The 15,603-nt window shown below is 40.6% G+C and overlaps 2 protein-coding genes across 2 annotated transcripts in view; one reads left to right on the plus strand and one right to left on the minus strand.

The window, feature by feature from the left end:
* Positions 1-12,603, minus strand: part of LOC144663369 (uncharacterized) — a 34,362-nt gene extending 21,759 nt beyond the window's left edge. Inside the window, exon 1 of the mRNA XM_078524285.1 lies at positions 12,415-12,603. The gene's annotated coding sequence lies outside the window, so the exon portion shown is untranslated. The remainder of the gene's footprint in view (positions 1-12,414) is intronic.
* The window catches only part of LOC144663400 (E3 ubiquitin-protein ligase TRIM45-like), a 173,183-nt gene that overhangs the window by 88,425 nt on the left and 69,155 nt on the right, over positions 1-15,603 (plus strand). The gene's annotated exons all lie outside the window — the stretch shown is intronic.

Genomic DNA, 15,603 nt, shown 5'->3' on the forward strand with positions numbered 1-15,603 from the left:
CGACTGCAAGCAAAACAGCTGTGACTGTGAAGCCATATTTTTTGAAAATCTCTTTTACCTTTTCTCTTAATTTGTCTGTTAAAGACAATCTTTCGATCTCTTCTTCTCTTTCATTTTCTATTTCATTAATTTCTTGATTCAAGTCATCAACTCTTTCACGAGCTTGTTGCCTTTCAGCTTGTGGCCTGTTTTCGTCGTTTGCAATATCTTCTTGTTTATGTCTCTCTTGTCGTATTTCATCTTCCCTTTCGAGCCTTTCTGCTTCATGTTGTTGGAATTCTTGTAAAGTGGGTGCTTCTGGAATTCTTGTTTCTTGTCCAAGTATCTGGTTTTCAACAACATTTATTCGATTATTAATTTTCTCTATTTCTTCTTTTTTCTTTTTTATGTTTCGCTCTGCCAAAGCTCTTTCTGAACTGTCTTTAGAGGTATCTTTTGAAATTTTTTGTTGATCGGAAATATATTTTTCCAATTTTCCCTTTTGTTTTTTTTGTTTGTCTAAGAAGTCGTCTCTTGGCAAGCCAAGTTTTGTTTTAAATCTATTTATGAAAGCAGAAAGAAGTGATTTTCCGTCTGCTTTAAAAATTTCAATGTCTCCACCTTTAGGCCCTTTCGCAACGATTTTGCCACGATTGTTTATAGTCAAATCAAGGCTTTCATCATATTCTGGGAAATAGTATTTGATCGTTTTATGAGCCTCTTGTATCTGAAATTCCCTTGTCAGGTTACCACGGCCCTCGATAAAAGAGGTTTCTGCAGTGTGTGAGCCGCGCTCATGCGGCCTATTCATCGTGGTAGTTCTCATTGGTATTTGTTCGCTTGGTCCGGGCGTTGATGCCCCTCCAGGTTGGAATGGGCCTGTTGTATCGCTGTCATCGTTGTCATTACGGTCGTCACGGTCTTCTGTATGTTCCAAAAGAGGATCTGTGTCACCAAAGCCACCGCTTGCTGCCATGTTATATTAAATAAATATATTTTTTAATTTAAATATACAATGGCTGTCAGCGAAAGACACAAGCCAACGTTCGAAGAGAAAACACCGAACGCGCTCAAGGCAGACAGAGTGCGACATCGCATTACATTCAACCCGAATAAAGCGTCTCCAGAAGAAACTCTGAGAGTTGCTGTGCCAAAGCTTGAAGAGGGTGTCGTTCTCGTGCCAGGCTCCCTGGCTCTTGTGTTCAACTTGACGGTGAGCGGCCATGCCAACAACTTTCTCGTAAACAACGTCACCAGGGCGCTTGTCTCAAGGATGGTTGTCAGGTTTGCTGGAGAAACGCTGCAGGATACAAACGCTTACGACGTCTACAAACTTTTCGAGGACCTTTTTCTCCCAGAAGAAAAGCGCAGCAACATGTTTCTTGAAGGTATCCAGTCCGAGGATTTATGCAAAATCCGTTCAAACGCTGGTGACAAAAAAACCTCAGGAGTTGACGCGGAAAAGAAGCTGGCAGAAGTTTATGGAAGCAAGTATCGTATCCCACTGGATCACGAGATTTTGAGAGACCATGGCGTGTTCTATCCGCGCGCACTCGCAGACGAGCTTGTCTTCGAGATAAAACTGAACAGTCCAAATGTGGTTGTAAGAGGAACAGATCCATCAAAACTTGGGTATGAGCTAACTGACATCCAACTCGAATACGAGGCTATTTATCACAAAGAACTTGCAAGAGAAGTAGAAAGCACTTACATTAACGGCAAAAGTTTCTTTTACGAGCATTTGCATAATTACAAAACTATCTCAGTAAAAAAAGCTTCTGACACGATCATAAACGAAAGCATTAACGTCCCAAAGCGTTCCTTGAAGGGTCTTCTACTTCTTTTTGCTGAACCCCATGCCGCAGGCGCAAGAGACACGGAATCTTTCTTTAACCCTGACATAACAAGTGTAAAAATCTGCATTAACGGCGTTCCAAATAAGGTGTACAGTCAGGGCGTTGAAGGAAGAGACATGTGGGAGGAAGTTCTCAAGTTCTTTGGCAAACACGCAGACCAAAAAATCTTTAATAACGCCAAAAAGTTTTATGCAGAAAAAAAGTTTGGGCTTTTCATTGACCTTCGCTCCATGAGCGACAACAACATGCACGGCAGTGGGCTCCGTTTGGAGAACACAAAGGATGGTGTAAATTTAGAGATACAGAGAACCGCCTCAGGATCAGGGAATGTCAAATGCTACATTTTCGCTATCGCTGATGCAGAATTTTCAATTGTAAATAAAGAATTATACAGTGTTGAGTATTGATATAGCCATGGATCCTGCCAATATACCCTTCAACGCCCTCATTGTGGGACCAACAAACTCAGGAAAAACAAGGTACGTGGTCAATCAGCTTTGTGGCCCTTTCCGCGGCAAGTTTGACTACATCGTGCTCATCTGCCCGACTTTCGTGTACAACAAGACTTATTATCGCTTTGCTGAGGAAGATCCTCGCTTTTATGTTATCATGTGCAAGCAGCACAAGGTTGAAGCTTGGTTGAGTCTGGCAAGATTGCTTTTTGAGGGAACGAACACGCTTATCATCCTCGACGACTGTGCTGCATCGAAAGATGTAAAAGGTCGAACAGGGGAGTTGGTGGAACTTGCTTTCTCTGGTCGCCACGCAGGCTTGAGCATATGGGTGTTAACTCAAAAATTGACAAGCATAACAGCCTCATTCCGCGACAATGTAGCGGCAATCGTTTTCTTTTACACCCCCTCTGCCAAGACCACGAAGGCAATCTTTGAGGATTACGCTGGCGAACTTGCCCATGAGGATTACAAAGAAATCATTTTAAAGCTAAAAAAAAATAAGTTTTCGCATCTTGTCATTTCTCATCGCCACCCTTACGGCACAAAATTTTTTTATTGAACATAATTTTTTAGAGTAATAAATGGCTGACCCGTTTGCAACTTCCCATTCCGAGAGCGTGAACCACGCTGCAAGTGAACAAGAATTTGCTTCCGTAATGGAACTGCTAGGAGCTGAACCAGAAAGTACACAAAGCGCTATGGCAACCATTCAGGGCCCTGACATTCCTGCTTTGCGTGAACAGCTTGCAATCCTTGTTTCAACAGGAAAAGCCAAAGAAGCAATCGGTGTGCAGCTGACATACGAGCAGGTGAAGCGCTTGACAGATAAAGAAGTTGAAAAGTACTTCAAGAGATATGAGGCATACGTTGGGAATAAAACAACCGACAGCTTGATCGACAGCTTTATTTTTCTTGTAACTAAAGTCGTTGGTATGGCCGTAAATATCAAGGACGTCAATGATTATCAGAAGGAACTCAAAAACGACTACATCATCAGCAAAGAGCTGTCCACTTTGGCAGGCGGTCTGGCTTTGAAATGCGGCCGCTTTCTTGCCGTTGCAAATGCTGCGCTCATAACAACAAAGCACATTGATTTAAACGAAGCAACAAAGTCGCACACCAAAGGTGCTTCCAAAGATGCGGAGACACACACTACTGAAGATTTTTCTGAGAAATGCTAAGAAAATGCTAAGTAATTACTGAACAATGCTTAAAAATTGCTGACCAAAAAAGTTTGCTGAGCATTTTTCATTTAAATATTATTTTTTTCTCATTATATAATGGCTGAGCTCGAACAACGTGAATCACAAACTCCGATCGCTCAAGAAGAACAGAAACAAGTTACTTCAACAACTCCAGCAACAAAGCCTGCCAAAAATCCAAAGCGAGTTGCTGCTGGCAAGCTTGCAGCTGAAAAAACAAAACAGGCTCGTGAAGCACAGAAAAAAGCTGCGATTGATGCCCAGGCAATCATTGCAAAAGACAAAGAAAAGAAATCTGCCGCTGCGAAGCAAAAGGTAACTGCTCCCGAAGAGACACCCGAGGCTGCTTCCCGCGGTTTAAGCACAACCCAATGGATCTCTTTGCTTGGTTTGAGCGTTACAATTATTACAACTTATGTCAAACGCGAAGACATCAGAGCCTTTTTCAATAAAATAAGAAATGCTCCTGCTGACTCTCAAGTTACAACAGAGAAAAACGAAGGCACATTTTCGCAAAGTGTTGAAAACTCAGAAAGAGAGAGAGTGCCAAAGGCACCTGCGGCATCGAGAATCCCGCAACCAAAAAGAGGAATCCGTCCAATGGATTAAAAAATTTCTTTTGAATATTTATTTTTCATTTATTATACCGACAATGTCCCTTGATTTTATTCTTGATGGCCTTGTTAAAGGTGCAGCTATGGGTGGTATTGCATTACTTTGGTTTGAATTTACCAAAACTTGCGTTAAAACCGCTATTTTGTTGCAAAAGGATGAGGATACAATTTTTAAAAAAGGTAGAGAATTAGGTTACAATGAAGGTAAAAAAGTTGCAAACTTTGCTTCGCAAAACGGTGAAGAATAATATTCAATTCAATTGAATATTTTTTCTTATTTTATACTTAACTGTCATGTCCGACAACAAGCTCGTGAAAACACTCATGGATGCCGCCACCATTACAGGTCTAGCCGCCGGAATCGGCTGGGCTGCCAAAAAAGTTGTAAAAGAAAACTTCACATCCGACCCAAGCAGCAGTTTTATGAACTATGTAAAGTTCACAGCCGTCATGGCTGGCAGCGTTGCACTTAAACAGTATCTCGAGGACCAGAAAATTCTCCCCACCAATTAAAAAAATGTTAATAATATATTAACAAAGTTCAAAAATGGCAAGCATCGCTATTATGGCTGGCGGCGCTATCTTAAACGCTGCTGCTTTCATTGGCGGCAACTACCTTGCTCGTGCTTTGGGTGGTGGAGATGACGCCGCTTTGAAAGAAAAAGAAAGGCACGACAAAGCTCTTGAGGCTTACCAGGCAGCTTACGCTAAATACTCTCGAGACCGCACCAAGCTCCTCGACTGGATACAAACCAACGCGGAAATAAAAGAGCAGGCCAAACAGAACTTCACAAACACTGACTACGCTTTCAAACTCTACAACCAGGCACATCCTGACAAACAAATGATTCCTCCGAAAGAACCCAAGTTCTCTGACTTTTATCAGCCAAGTGAGCAGCAGAAACAAGGTGAACTGATGTTTGTTGGCGCTGGCGCGCTTGCACTTGGGTACGCTGCCTTTCGGTTTCTTTAAACTTTTCTTTTTTTCTTGTATACACGCATGGATGCAAAGATCTCAAAAGTCTACTATAGCCCCCAGGGTTACTGGAAAGGAATTGCCGCGATAAAAAAATTAGCCGAGGCCGCCAAGGTTTCCGAAGATGCCGCAAAAAAGTGGCTAGTTAAGCAGGCCCTTTGGCAGATCTACCTTCCGGCACCCCGATACGTTCCTCGCCCAAAATTCGATGTTTCTACTCCAAACGCGGTCCACCAGGCGGACCTTCTTTTTCTGCCACACGACAAACTGCCGCGAGGGCGAAAAGTTTACAAATACGCTCTGACTGTTGTTGACGTTGCCAGCCGTTACAAAGAGGCCGAGCCTTTGACCTCCAAAGATTCAACTGAGGTTGCAAAAGGTTTTCAGACAATTTACAGGCGAAGTGCACTAAAATGGCCACAGATGCTTCAAGTTGACCCTGGTCGCGAATTCATGGGCGCTGTTACCAAAGAAATGGAAAATCGCAAAACTTATATTAGGCGCGGGCGTGTTAACATTCACAGAGATCAAGCCATTGTTGAACGTTTTAATCAAACACTGGCAGGGCGCCTGTTTGGTTATCAGTACGGTGTCGAGATGAACCTGCCATCTGGCCAGCGGTCGACAGCGTGGGTAAAAAGGCTTCCCGAAGTTGTTACCGCTCTGAACAACGAAGTAACCAGTCTTACTGGCAAGAAACCTGCTGCTGCAATCAAAGAAAAGGCTGTTTCGTCCAAGCCGTCCTCAAAATATACAAGACCTGTTGGCAAGAAAGAAAAAAAAATACCCTCTATCGTTAATGTGCGCTATCTCTACCAACCTGGCGAGCTAGAAGGCGGCGTAAAAAGGGCAACAGATCCGATTTGGTCATTAAAAGTCTACAGCATCGAAAGGTCTGTTACTAAACCTAATCAGCCAGTTCTTTATTACTTGCACGATGGTCCAAAGCGCGGCTTCGTGCGTGAAGAATTGCTTGTTATTCCTCCAAATACACAGTTACCACCAAGCACTTAGTGCTTGAGCCCCTTGGGCTCAGAAAAGCTATAAACGTTCTGTTTCGCAAAACTTATACCCGTAAGCATTTGTATGTATCCCATCATCCGCTATCCATCGCTTTGAGTCAAAAGGCGACAGCGAGACTTTGTTGAGATGCATTCCGTAAATCTCATGACCCTCGCTTCTAAGTATGTTCATTCCATGCCACAACTGCTTTGTTCCAAAAAGCGTTTCCTTATACTGTTCATGTTCAATTTGCTTCTTTATCACACACTTTTTTACACCTTTAGCTTTTTTTATATTTTTTTTGTCTTCTGTCAGTATTGAATACATTTTTGGCCTCAAACAGACACACTCTGAAATTGGTGTTCCTGCGCATTCGTCTTTCATTTTTCCCAAGACCTTTTTGTTTTCGTTTGAATGAAGTGAATGCTCTTTTGGGTAGTCGCTTGTGTCGTATAGAGTTTTGTTTTGATAAATATCTTTGTAAATATCCTCTGTTTCAATCTCCAGAAGAAGGCTGTCAGTGTCTGTATACAAAAGGTCGCAGCGCTTCCCGTACTCCATTTTCATTTCGTTGTAAAAGAAGTCATACATCAAAATCTTGCTTACGTCAAGGATAGTCATACCTGTGTAGACAGGTTTATTGAGAAAAAGTCTGCTTTTCCGCATGTCTATTCCAACCAGATCGTTTGAAAACAGAACGTGTCTTGAGTACAATGGACTGGCAACCAGTTTTCTTATTTTGTTCGTTTCGTCGCTTCGCGCTATTTTTATGTCAACACGGTTACGCAAGTTTTCCATTGTTTTTCCGAAAACTGAGTTATTCATTAGCTTGTAAAAGTTCTTTTCAAAGTCGTTTTTTGCTTTTTTCCTAAATTCTGTGTTCATGCGGATGTACGGCTCCATCCAACATTCCTGTTCAAACTCCAAAACCCTGTGCACTTTTTTGAGTTTCATTCCTTGTTTCAAATAAAACTGCAAGTTTCGGTAATGCACAACATAGTTACTTTTGTCCTCAAGAGTTAAAACAAGCTTTTCGCTGTCTGGCGGTTTCAGTTCCAGCTTATCTTTTAATTTTTTTTGGTAATCAGAATAAAGTTCCTCGCTTATTTTCTTTTTCTCAGGTGCCAATGGGTAGCTGTTGTGCTCTTCGTGAAGTTCTGCAGGGTATTCGAGGTCTACCTCCAAAATCCAGCCAGCTTTTGCAAACTCTTTTTTTCTCATTATTTCGTTTTCAGTCGGCATAACTCTTTTCCATTTGAAACCACTTTTTGGCAGTGGCTTGCTCATTGCCCACCCGTAAAGGTTATTTGCATCAAGGTACATAATGTATTTTTTTGGCTTGCTAGGATCGAATCCTTCAACATATGGATTGTTTGCCTTTGTGTATCTCTTGCTTACCATTGATATTCCACCTCTTATCCCTCTTTCTATAAAAAGATGCATTTCGTAGTCTGTAAGTAGCTCAAGTTTTACTTTTGTCATTTTCAAAAGCGCATCCCATGAAAGTCCAGGCGACGTGTAGTAGTTTGCAGGATCCAAACCATACTTTTCAAGACAGATTTTTCGGAAGTTTTCAAAAACATCTGCCAAAAGAGTCACATCAGTTTGTACGTACAGATTGTGATAGTCACCCAATGTTTTGCAACCAAATGTTTTCCACACTTTTTGTGCATGCTTATATTCTTCTTCAGTTATGTGTTCATCATTAAGTTTGCTGTAAAACTTTTCCTTTTCTGGCAAGGCAGTTTCCTCAAACCTTTCCCACGAGTCCATGTATTCGTAGGGATAAACCCCTTTTTTCCTTAAAAGATCAAAGTATTCAAAAAAGATGTCTTTTTTTCTTTTTGTATTGTTCTTCAGTCATTCCATAGGCATTTATAATTCTTTTGCACATCACGGGGTCAAAAAAACTTTGGCACAAATCAGGATAATAATTTTTAAATCGCCGCCAGTGTTCACTTTTTTCAAAGAAAAGTTTTTTTGTTATTTTTAATTCTTCTTTTGGAGTTGCACTTACAAGTGAATCAAGACTTGCTTGAAGAAAGTTTAAGCTATCAATAAAGCGCAAGCCACCTAATGAAAATGTAATATATTTCTCCATGTTATTGGCAACACATTTTACATCTAGGTTGTTTGCGCCACATTTTTTTTCTTCCTTTGTTGGGGGTTTAAGCTTAGTCATTGCCTGCATTAAATGATGTGCGTCATAACCTTTCAAGTTGTGAAAAACAACTGGTATTTGGTATGTTTTTGGGTTTATTCTCAATTTCAAATTACATAAGTTGTGTGCGGCACCTCGAAACTTTCCTGTTATGTGGCAATGATCTTTTACAGAGTCTTTATGGTCTTTCTTTATAAAAGGTTCAGAGCAAAACAAACATTCTTCTTGCGTTTTTGAAATCCATTGATCTGCTTTATCTTTTGATTTTCTTTCTCTTTTTGGTCCAACAAAGCCTATTTCTTTAAGTGCCTGATAATAACAACATTTGTGGCTTTGTCCACAATAACGTCCTGAGTCATGGCACCAAACTGGCATTGAGTCAAAAAATGAACCAATAATCAAACTTTCGTTGCAAATGTGGCAACTTGTTGCGTTTTTGTAATTTTTCCAATCATCATGTGTCATCATAAGTGGCTTTGGTGTTGACAAAAAATTTCTTATTTTTTTCTCTTCAATAATAAGGCATCTTAAAAGCACTTCTGCAGCGTTTTCACCTCTGTAGACCAGCGGTGGTCCGTTTTTGCCATCGCTCCTTACTACAGTGTAAGAAAAACCACATGCCTCATGCTGTTCTGTTTTTTCTGTGTAGCTTTTTTGCTTCAAGTCTTCCACTTCTTCACCAAGATCTTTTCGCTTCTGGCGGTCCTCTGGTGTTTCGCGTTTACACCGTTGCATAGTTCTTACTAATGCCTCAAAGTCAGGATAAATTGCAAAAGGCGCTTTCATTTGCTTGTGATAGTTTTGAAAAGAAATGGTGTTTTTCCCCTCTTCAGGCATATCAATCCTTGTCGGCCTGCCTTTAATGCCATTGCAATATTTTTCGTGGTTCTCAAGCAAGTCTGCTCTTGTAAAACCGGTCAAGCACATCATGCAAAAGTGTTTTTTGTTGTGTGATTTGCTCTGATCGTAAAGCAGAGCGCTTACTCTTTTTACAAAACAGTAGTGCTGAATTAATCCTGACTCAATTAACATAAGACAAATACGAGGAATGCTTTTTTCTTTTTCGCTTGTTCTGTGAATAGTCACACAATTGTCTTCCCAGCCAAACACATTTATTGCTAAGTTTGGATTTTGTTTCTCAAGTTTGTCAATCTGTGCAAGTGGCGTTGGAAAATCGATTCCATCGTAGTTTATGCCGTCGTCAACTGGGTATTTGCTTGTTCTTTGTGGATCTTTGCCGTTTTCAGGTGGAAATAAAGCAGCTCTCAAAGCCCACTTAAGGCATTGGTTGTCCCTGTTTTGTACATTAATGATTGCTTTCTTTTTTGCCAAATTAGCAGGAAGAGGCAAATAAGTTCCACCTCGCAATTGTTGGTAGCGTGCAACATTTACGTAAGCTTCGGTTATTCTTTCAATAACCCAGCCAGAGCCGCGCTCTGACCAAGCCTCAATTTCGCCCTTTGCTCTTTCAATAAATCTTTCAAGTTCTGTTTTTATTTGGTCTTTGTTGTTTTTTGTAAAAATGTGAGGTTCTCTTTCTCTAAAATAGTGTTCCATGTGTTGGGTAACACCGTCTCTTTGTATCGAAAATTTAACTTCCAGACCAAAGCTCGCTTTTAAGCTTTTTAAGTCATCAATTTCGCTTACTAAAAGATCATGAAACTTTTTTTTGTTTTTTCTTGCAAAAGTGTAAAGATCTTTGTTATTTCTGTCAGATTCCGGTATGGTCATTTTCCACACACGTAGCCATTCATTAAAATCTGTTTGGGTCAGTAAAAAAGTTAAATTTCTTTGTGGGTTTCTTTGAAATTCACGGATGTTTTCCTCCATCATAGCTTGCAAAACTTCTGACGAATATCTTGCGGCAGCCATCTGTTGTATATACCAAAGAAAAATATTTGTTCAATTGGGAAATAAATCTAGCGCACAGGTGGCGCACTATGTTGCTGCGGGCCGTTAGAGGTGCCGCCGAAAGCCTTTTTTGTAACTCGTGGCGCAAGAGGGATAAAAAAGCGGCTTGCGATCCGCACACACATGTACAATAGGAGTTATGGACGCAAATTGTGACAAGGAGCGAGGCGAGCCTGGGCGAGCCGAGCGAGTTGTCACGGTTTGCGCCATAACTCCTATTGTACATGTGTGTCGGGATGACATTTTATCCGATGCTCAGATGAAATCGTCCCGGGATGAACTCATGTAGACAGCAACAAGAAAATGACCAGACACCGAGATGAATTCATCCCAGGCCAAAAGTCATCCTAGGACGAAAACTCTCATGTAAGGAGGCCCTTAGACAGTGATTGGTTTAGGGATTCCCAGACACCATATGGAATCCATGCAAAAGCAATAACATCTATCAATATTTATTTACTTTACTTCCAAACATACAAACATGTTTGAAATTCACAAAGAAAATGAAAGATACCTTCAGATGTAAGTATATACAAAGAGTTAATTTCCTTTGTCTCACATAAGCTTGCATGGCTCCCTTAAACATGGTTTAAGTTCTCCAGCTGAGAAAGCTATCATCACAGTACAGGTCAAGCAGTCGGTTGGACAGATTTATACAAGAAAAGTAAAAAGAAAAACACTACTCAAATATAAAAATTTTGGCTCTTAAACATAAGTATCGAAAATAATTGGATATCTCGCAAAAGAGCGGTAGCTTTAAGCCTGTAAGCTTGTTACAGATTCAACGTAAGTCAAGAAATCTGTCGCCAAGCTTTCCATGTAGCAGATTTTTGGTGATTAGAAAACGTTTTCCGTAAAACGTGATGTAGCAAAACACGATTTTTAAACTTTAATTCCAATTAATGACCATTTGAAGCACAAAGGAAACAGCCGGGATGTTTTTCCTGTAAGAAAGATCTCGTGTCGTCTCGCACAGATGGACTAAAAAACATGAGTAATTTAGTTTTGCGAGATTATCTTGACATGTAAAATGTACAGCATGAATACACATCTTGTTTCAATCGCTGAAAGACTACGAGTATCGGATAACGTATAAACCCAAATCACAACAAAGATTTTGCTTTTTTTGGCGTTTCATTATTTATCGTAAAAGCAACCTTGCTTGAGAAGCCACTAATTAAACCCCAAGAAAAATAATCATACCGTCACAGAAATCTCAACACGAAGTACATATGTTCCCCCACACAACGACAAACAGGGACAAATACAATGTTATCGGAGCAATTTATATGGCAAACTCTGGTAGATAACGACAGAAATTTTGGTTAATAACACTTGAACCGAATTTTTTTGGTTTTATTCTGGGTTGATTTTCAAAACATCTGATAAATAGCCAGAAATTAAATGAAGAAACACGTTGCGATCATATTCACCCATTTACAAGTGGCTTCAGTTAATTTACAACAACATACGACGGGATTTTTCCCGGTCAAATACCACAAAAATTCAAACGTAAAATGCTAGGAAACGATGGCTTTGTGCCAGTTCGTTTTAAAACTTTCAATATTGATCACAATGGGTCAATTATTCTCTCGCCCGAAGTTCATACATCGAGTTGAAATTTCGCACATTTGACTTGCCTTATTACGGTCGTATGAAGCCCTCATTATCAAAACTTCGCTTTCAGATACGAGAGAGATTTAATAAAAGAAACTCAAAGTTTAAATCGATTTGCGAAACATCGACAAAGTGAGATATTTAGTATCAAGCTTTTTATACAAGTTCCATTAAATTCGAGAACCGAAGGAAGCAAAATAAACGCACAATCCTATTACAACACCGCGAATACTTCTAGCTTCCGTACCTAACAATATCGCTATAATCCTCCAGTTATCGACCTAGCACGTTTACAAGTTTCTTCTCAAACATACATTAGTTTGGAATAAATAGAAGCTTAATATGAACTAGAAGAAAGTTACTTGTGTTGTATATTTATAATCAAAATTACCTCGGCTTTCGCGTGCTTCAATACCCGCCAAGTAGCATTTGATAGCAACGAAACTACGGCGCTTTATAAACTCATTTTCGCCAGTTCAAGTTATAGCAAGACTATCACAAGCCTAGTTCTAAAGATTGCATTAAGAGAAATTAAACTACAAACACAAGAAGCTTGGTAAACATTCAAGACAAAACCAGACACACTTCAAAAGCGTTGTTCACACACAACTCGCTCGATCCAGAGAGATTAAAATACATACCCAAAACGACCACTCACGGAGCGATTTTACAACCTGCAGACTTCGTTCTGTGTTAATCTTTCCTTTAACCTTTCCCACAGAGAACAACAACGCTTCCAGCCTTCACAAACTCAAGAAAAACTCATGAAATCATGTCCACAACCGACGCAATGCACAGCTCTTGAAATTCAATCTTTCTTTTCGGGCGACCTTATGACACATGTCAATCATGTAAATCATCACACAAAGCGCCCTTGAATTCGCCGCTCTATTAGAAAGCCACAGTTCGTAAAAGACAATACATGTCGGATTTTTCTAAATCGCTTTGTTTATCCCCTAAAAATATTTCAATGTGACTTTCCGAAAGAAACCTTTTAACACCGAAATAAAATTTTAAGAGCAAAGAGGCCAAAATGGTAATCGCAGCTGAGACCATCAGCGTAATTTCCGCCGGAAGTGGTATTTTTGATATGACTGCAATTCATCAGAAATTTTTTCAAATGCGATTTTGAAAAGATTCTATTTAACTAAGGAAAGAGCTTATTTACGTTACTCTCGAACTTAAAATACTCAACTTTGAATAATGAAAAAGTTAGCCAATGATTTCTTCTCTAATAATGCCAAATCCTAATGTTTACAAAACAATGTTTGGTTCACATTCATGCAGCTGGTATACCGCCAACTTTGGGAGTGGTTTTTGTGAGGAAGGAGGTTTTCTATTGCGTCTCCGCCAAAAATTACAAGGACTCGGTATTATCAAAAAAGGATCTATTGAAATACCTCGACATTTTTCTTTCTTTTTTTATTAAGCGACGAAAGAAACAAAAGAGGTTTAAACTGCAGTTTCCTGGCAGAAACGTGTATAATTTGCGCTCAGGTGGGTTTCTAAATCCACTTATTTTTATAATGACGTGCTCCAAAATTGATTATATTTTATGTCATTTGAAAGATTCGAGGCTCGCGGTAAAGTTTCCTTTGTTCGCCCTTAAGCCAATTAGCCAACTAACAAAACAACAGCCAAATTTACATCCTTTCCGCCTCAAATTGAAAGTCTTTATTTGAAACGAGGCAAGGAAATTTTGAATGAAGTCTTTAATGTAGTATTCTCTAATAAATTTACTCAGGAGAAATGTTTTGAAAATTCCTTGTTTTTTTTTTGTTTCGTAAACATGTGTTTCTAACATTTTTGTTTCCCGCACCTTTTACACACTTCCTTGCTCAATCTCACACCGCACTGTTGCCGCGGGTGGTACTCTGAGTCTGTGCCGCTCAAATGATGTGTTTTTTTTTATTATTTTAATAGTCAAGAGTAGGATATAAATTGTTTTTTATTATTATTTATTGGAATAGCCGAGCTTTTGAAAGGGAACTTCGGGACACCTTTAGTTACGTAGGGTCGCACCACGGTGGTCGGACACTAAAATCTACATTTTTAAAAACTTTCTATTTATGCGGTATTTTTTTTGGTTACAAAGGCACCTGTAAACCCCAACAGGAGTGCCCCCACCGCCCTCCCTCCCTCCCTCCCGGCATGTGCCGAGAATGTTACAATAAATAGTGCACAGTCTAGAAGATGAAATGTTCAACATGACACGAGCGTGGGACAAAGAAAAATTCTGAGACCCCGACGGGATTCGAACCCATGGCGCCTCCCAGATACCGGTTGGGCGCTCTAACCAACTGTGCTACGAGAGACTCGTGGCGAGCTGTGCGTTTTTATGTGACACGCGTGAGACCTGCATACTGCTGGGATCCGCAATGTCGAAGAAATCAAGTGTGTAATCAATAAAAAAGATAGTCCTGACATGACACGAGCGTGGGACAAAGAAAATGAATCTGAGTCCCCGGCGGGAATCGAACCCAGCTGAACCCACGGCCTCCCAGATACCGGTTGGGGGCTCTCACCAACAGTGCTACGTACGAGAGACTCGTGGTGAGCTGGGCCATAATGGGCTCCTGGTACATAATGGGCTCCTGGTTGATATGTGACATGCGTCCCGGCTGCATACTGCTGGGATCAGCAATGTCGAAGACATCAAGTGTGTAATAAATAATAAAGATTTTTAGTCCTGAAATGACACGAGCGTGGGACAAAGAAAAAATCTGTGTCCTCGACGGGAATCGAACCCATGGCTGAAATACCGGTTGGGCGCTCTAACCAACTGAGACATGTACTGAGCTACGAGAGACTCGTGGTGAGCTGGGCCATTTACTAGGTTGATATGTGATACGCGTCCTGCATACTGCTAGGATCAGCAATGTCGAAATCATCAAATGTGTAGTAAATAATAAAGATGCTCTTGGCATGACACGAGCATGGGACAAAGAAAAAATCTGAGTCCCCGACGGGATTCGAACCCACGGCCTCCCAGATACCGGTTGGGGGCTCTAACCAAATGAGCTACGTAAGACAGTGTACGAGCGACTCGTGGTGAGCTGGGCCATCTACTATAGCTAGGTTGATACATAATGGGCTCCTGGTTGATATGTGACATTTCGTCCTGCAAACTGCTGGGATCAGCAATGTCGAAATCATCAAGTGTGTAGTAAATAATAAAGAGAGTCCTGTCGACATCAGTGACACGAGCGTGGGACAAAGAAAAAATCTGAGTACATGACGGGAATTGAACCCATGGCCTCCCAGATACCGGTTGGGTGCTCTATCCAACTGAGCTACGAAAGAACATGTGAGAGACTCGTGGTGAGCTGGGCCATATACTAGGTTGATAACCCGTTGATACATAATGGGCTCCTGGTTGATATGTGACATGCGTCCTGCATACTGCTGGGATTAGCAACGTCGGAATCATCAAGTGTGTAGTAAATAATAAAGATGGCCCTGACAGGACACGAGCTTGGGACAAAGAGAAAATCTGAGTCCCCGACGGGACCGGTTGGGGGCTCTAACCAACTGAGCTACAATAGATTTGTGGTGAGCTGAGCCATTAACTTGGTTGATATGTGACTGCATACTGCTGGGATCAGCAATGTTGAAAGTGTCTGTGTAGTAAAGAACTAAACATGCTAAAGATGGTAAAATTTTAAGCTCCAGTCGGTGATAAATAATGAAGATGAAATGACATGACACGAGCGTGGGACAAAGAAGAAATAGTGCTTTTAATTTCATAAACAGCACAAACGAAAGTGTAACTTTAGAGAGAGAGAAAGGAATGCGGAGAAAAAAAGGCAACTGGGCGCGGAAAGGAAAGT

This window comes from Oculina patagonica, chromosome 8, assembly GCF_052425735.1.
Source record: "Oculina patagonica isolate OP01 chromosome 8, crgOcupat, whole genome shotgun sequence".
In the NCBI taxonomy this organism is placed as follows: Eukaryota; Metazoa; Cnidaria; class Anthozoa; order Scleractinia; family Oculinidae; genus Oculina; species Oculina patagonica.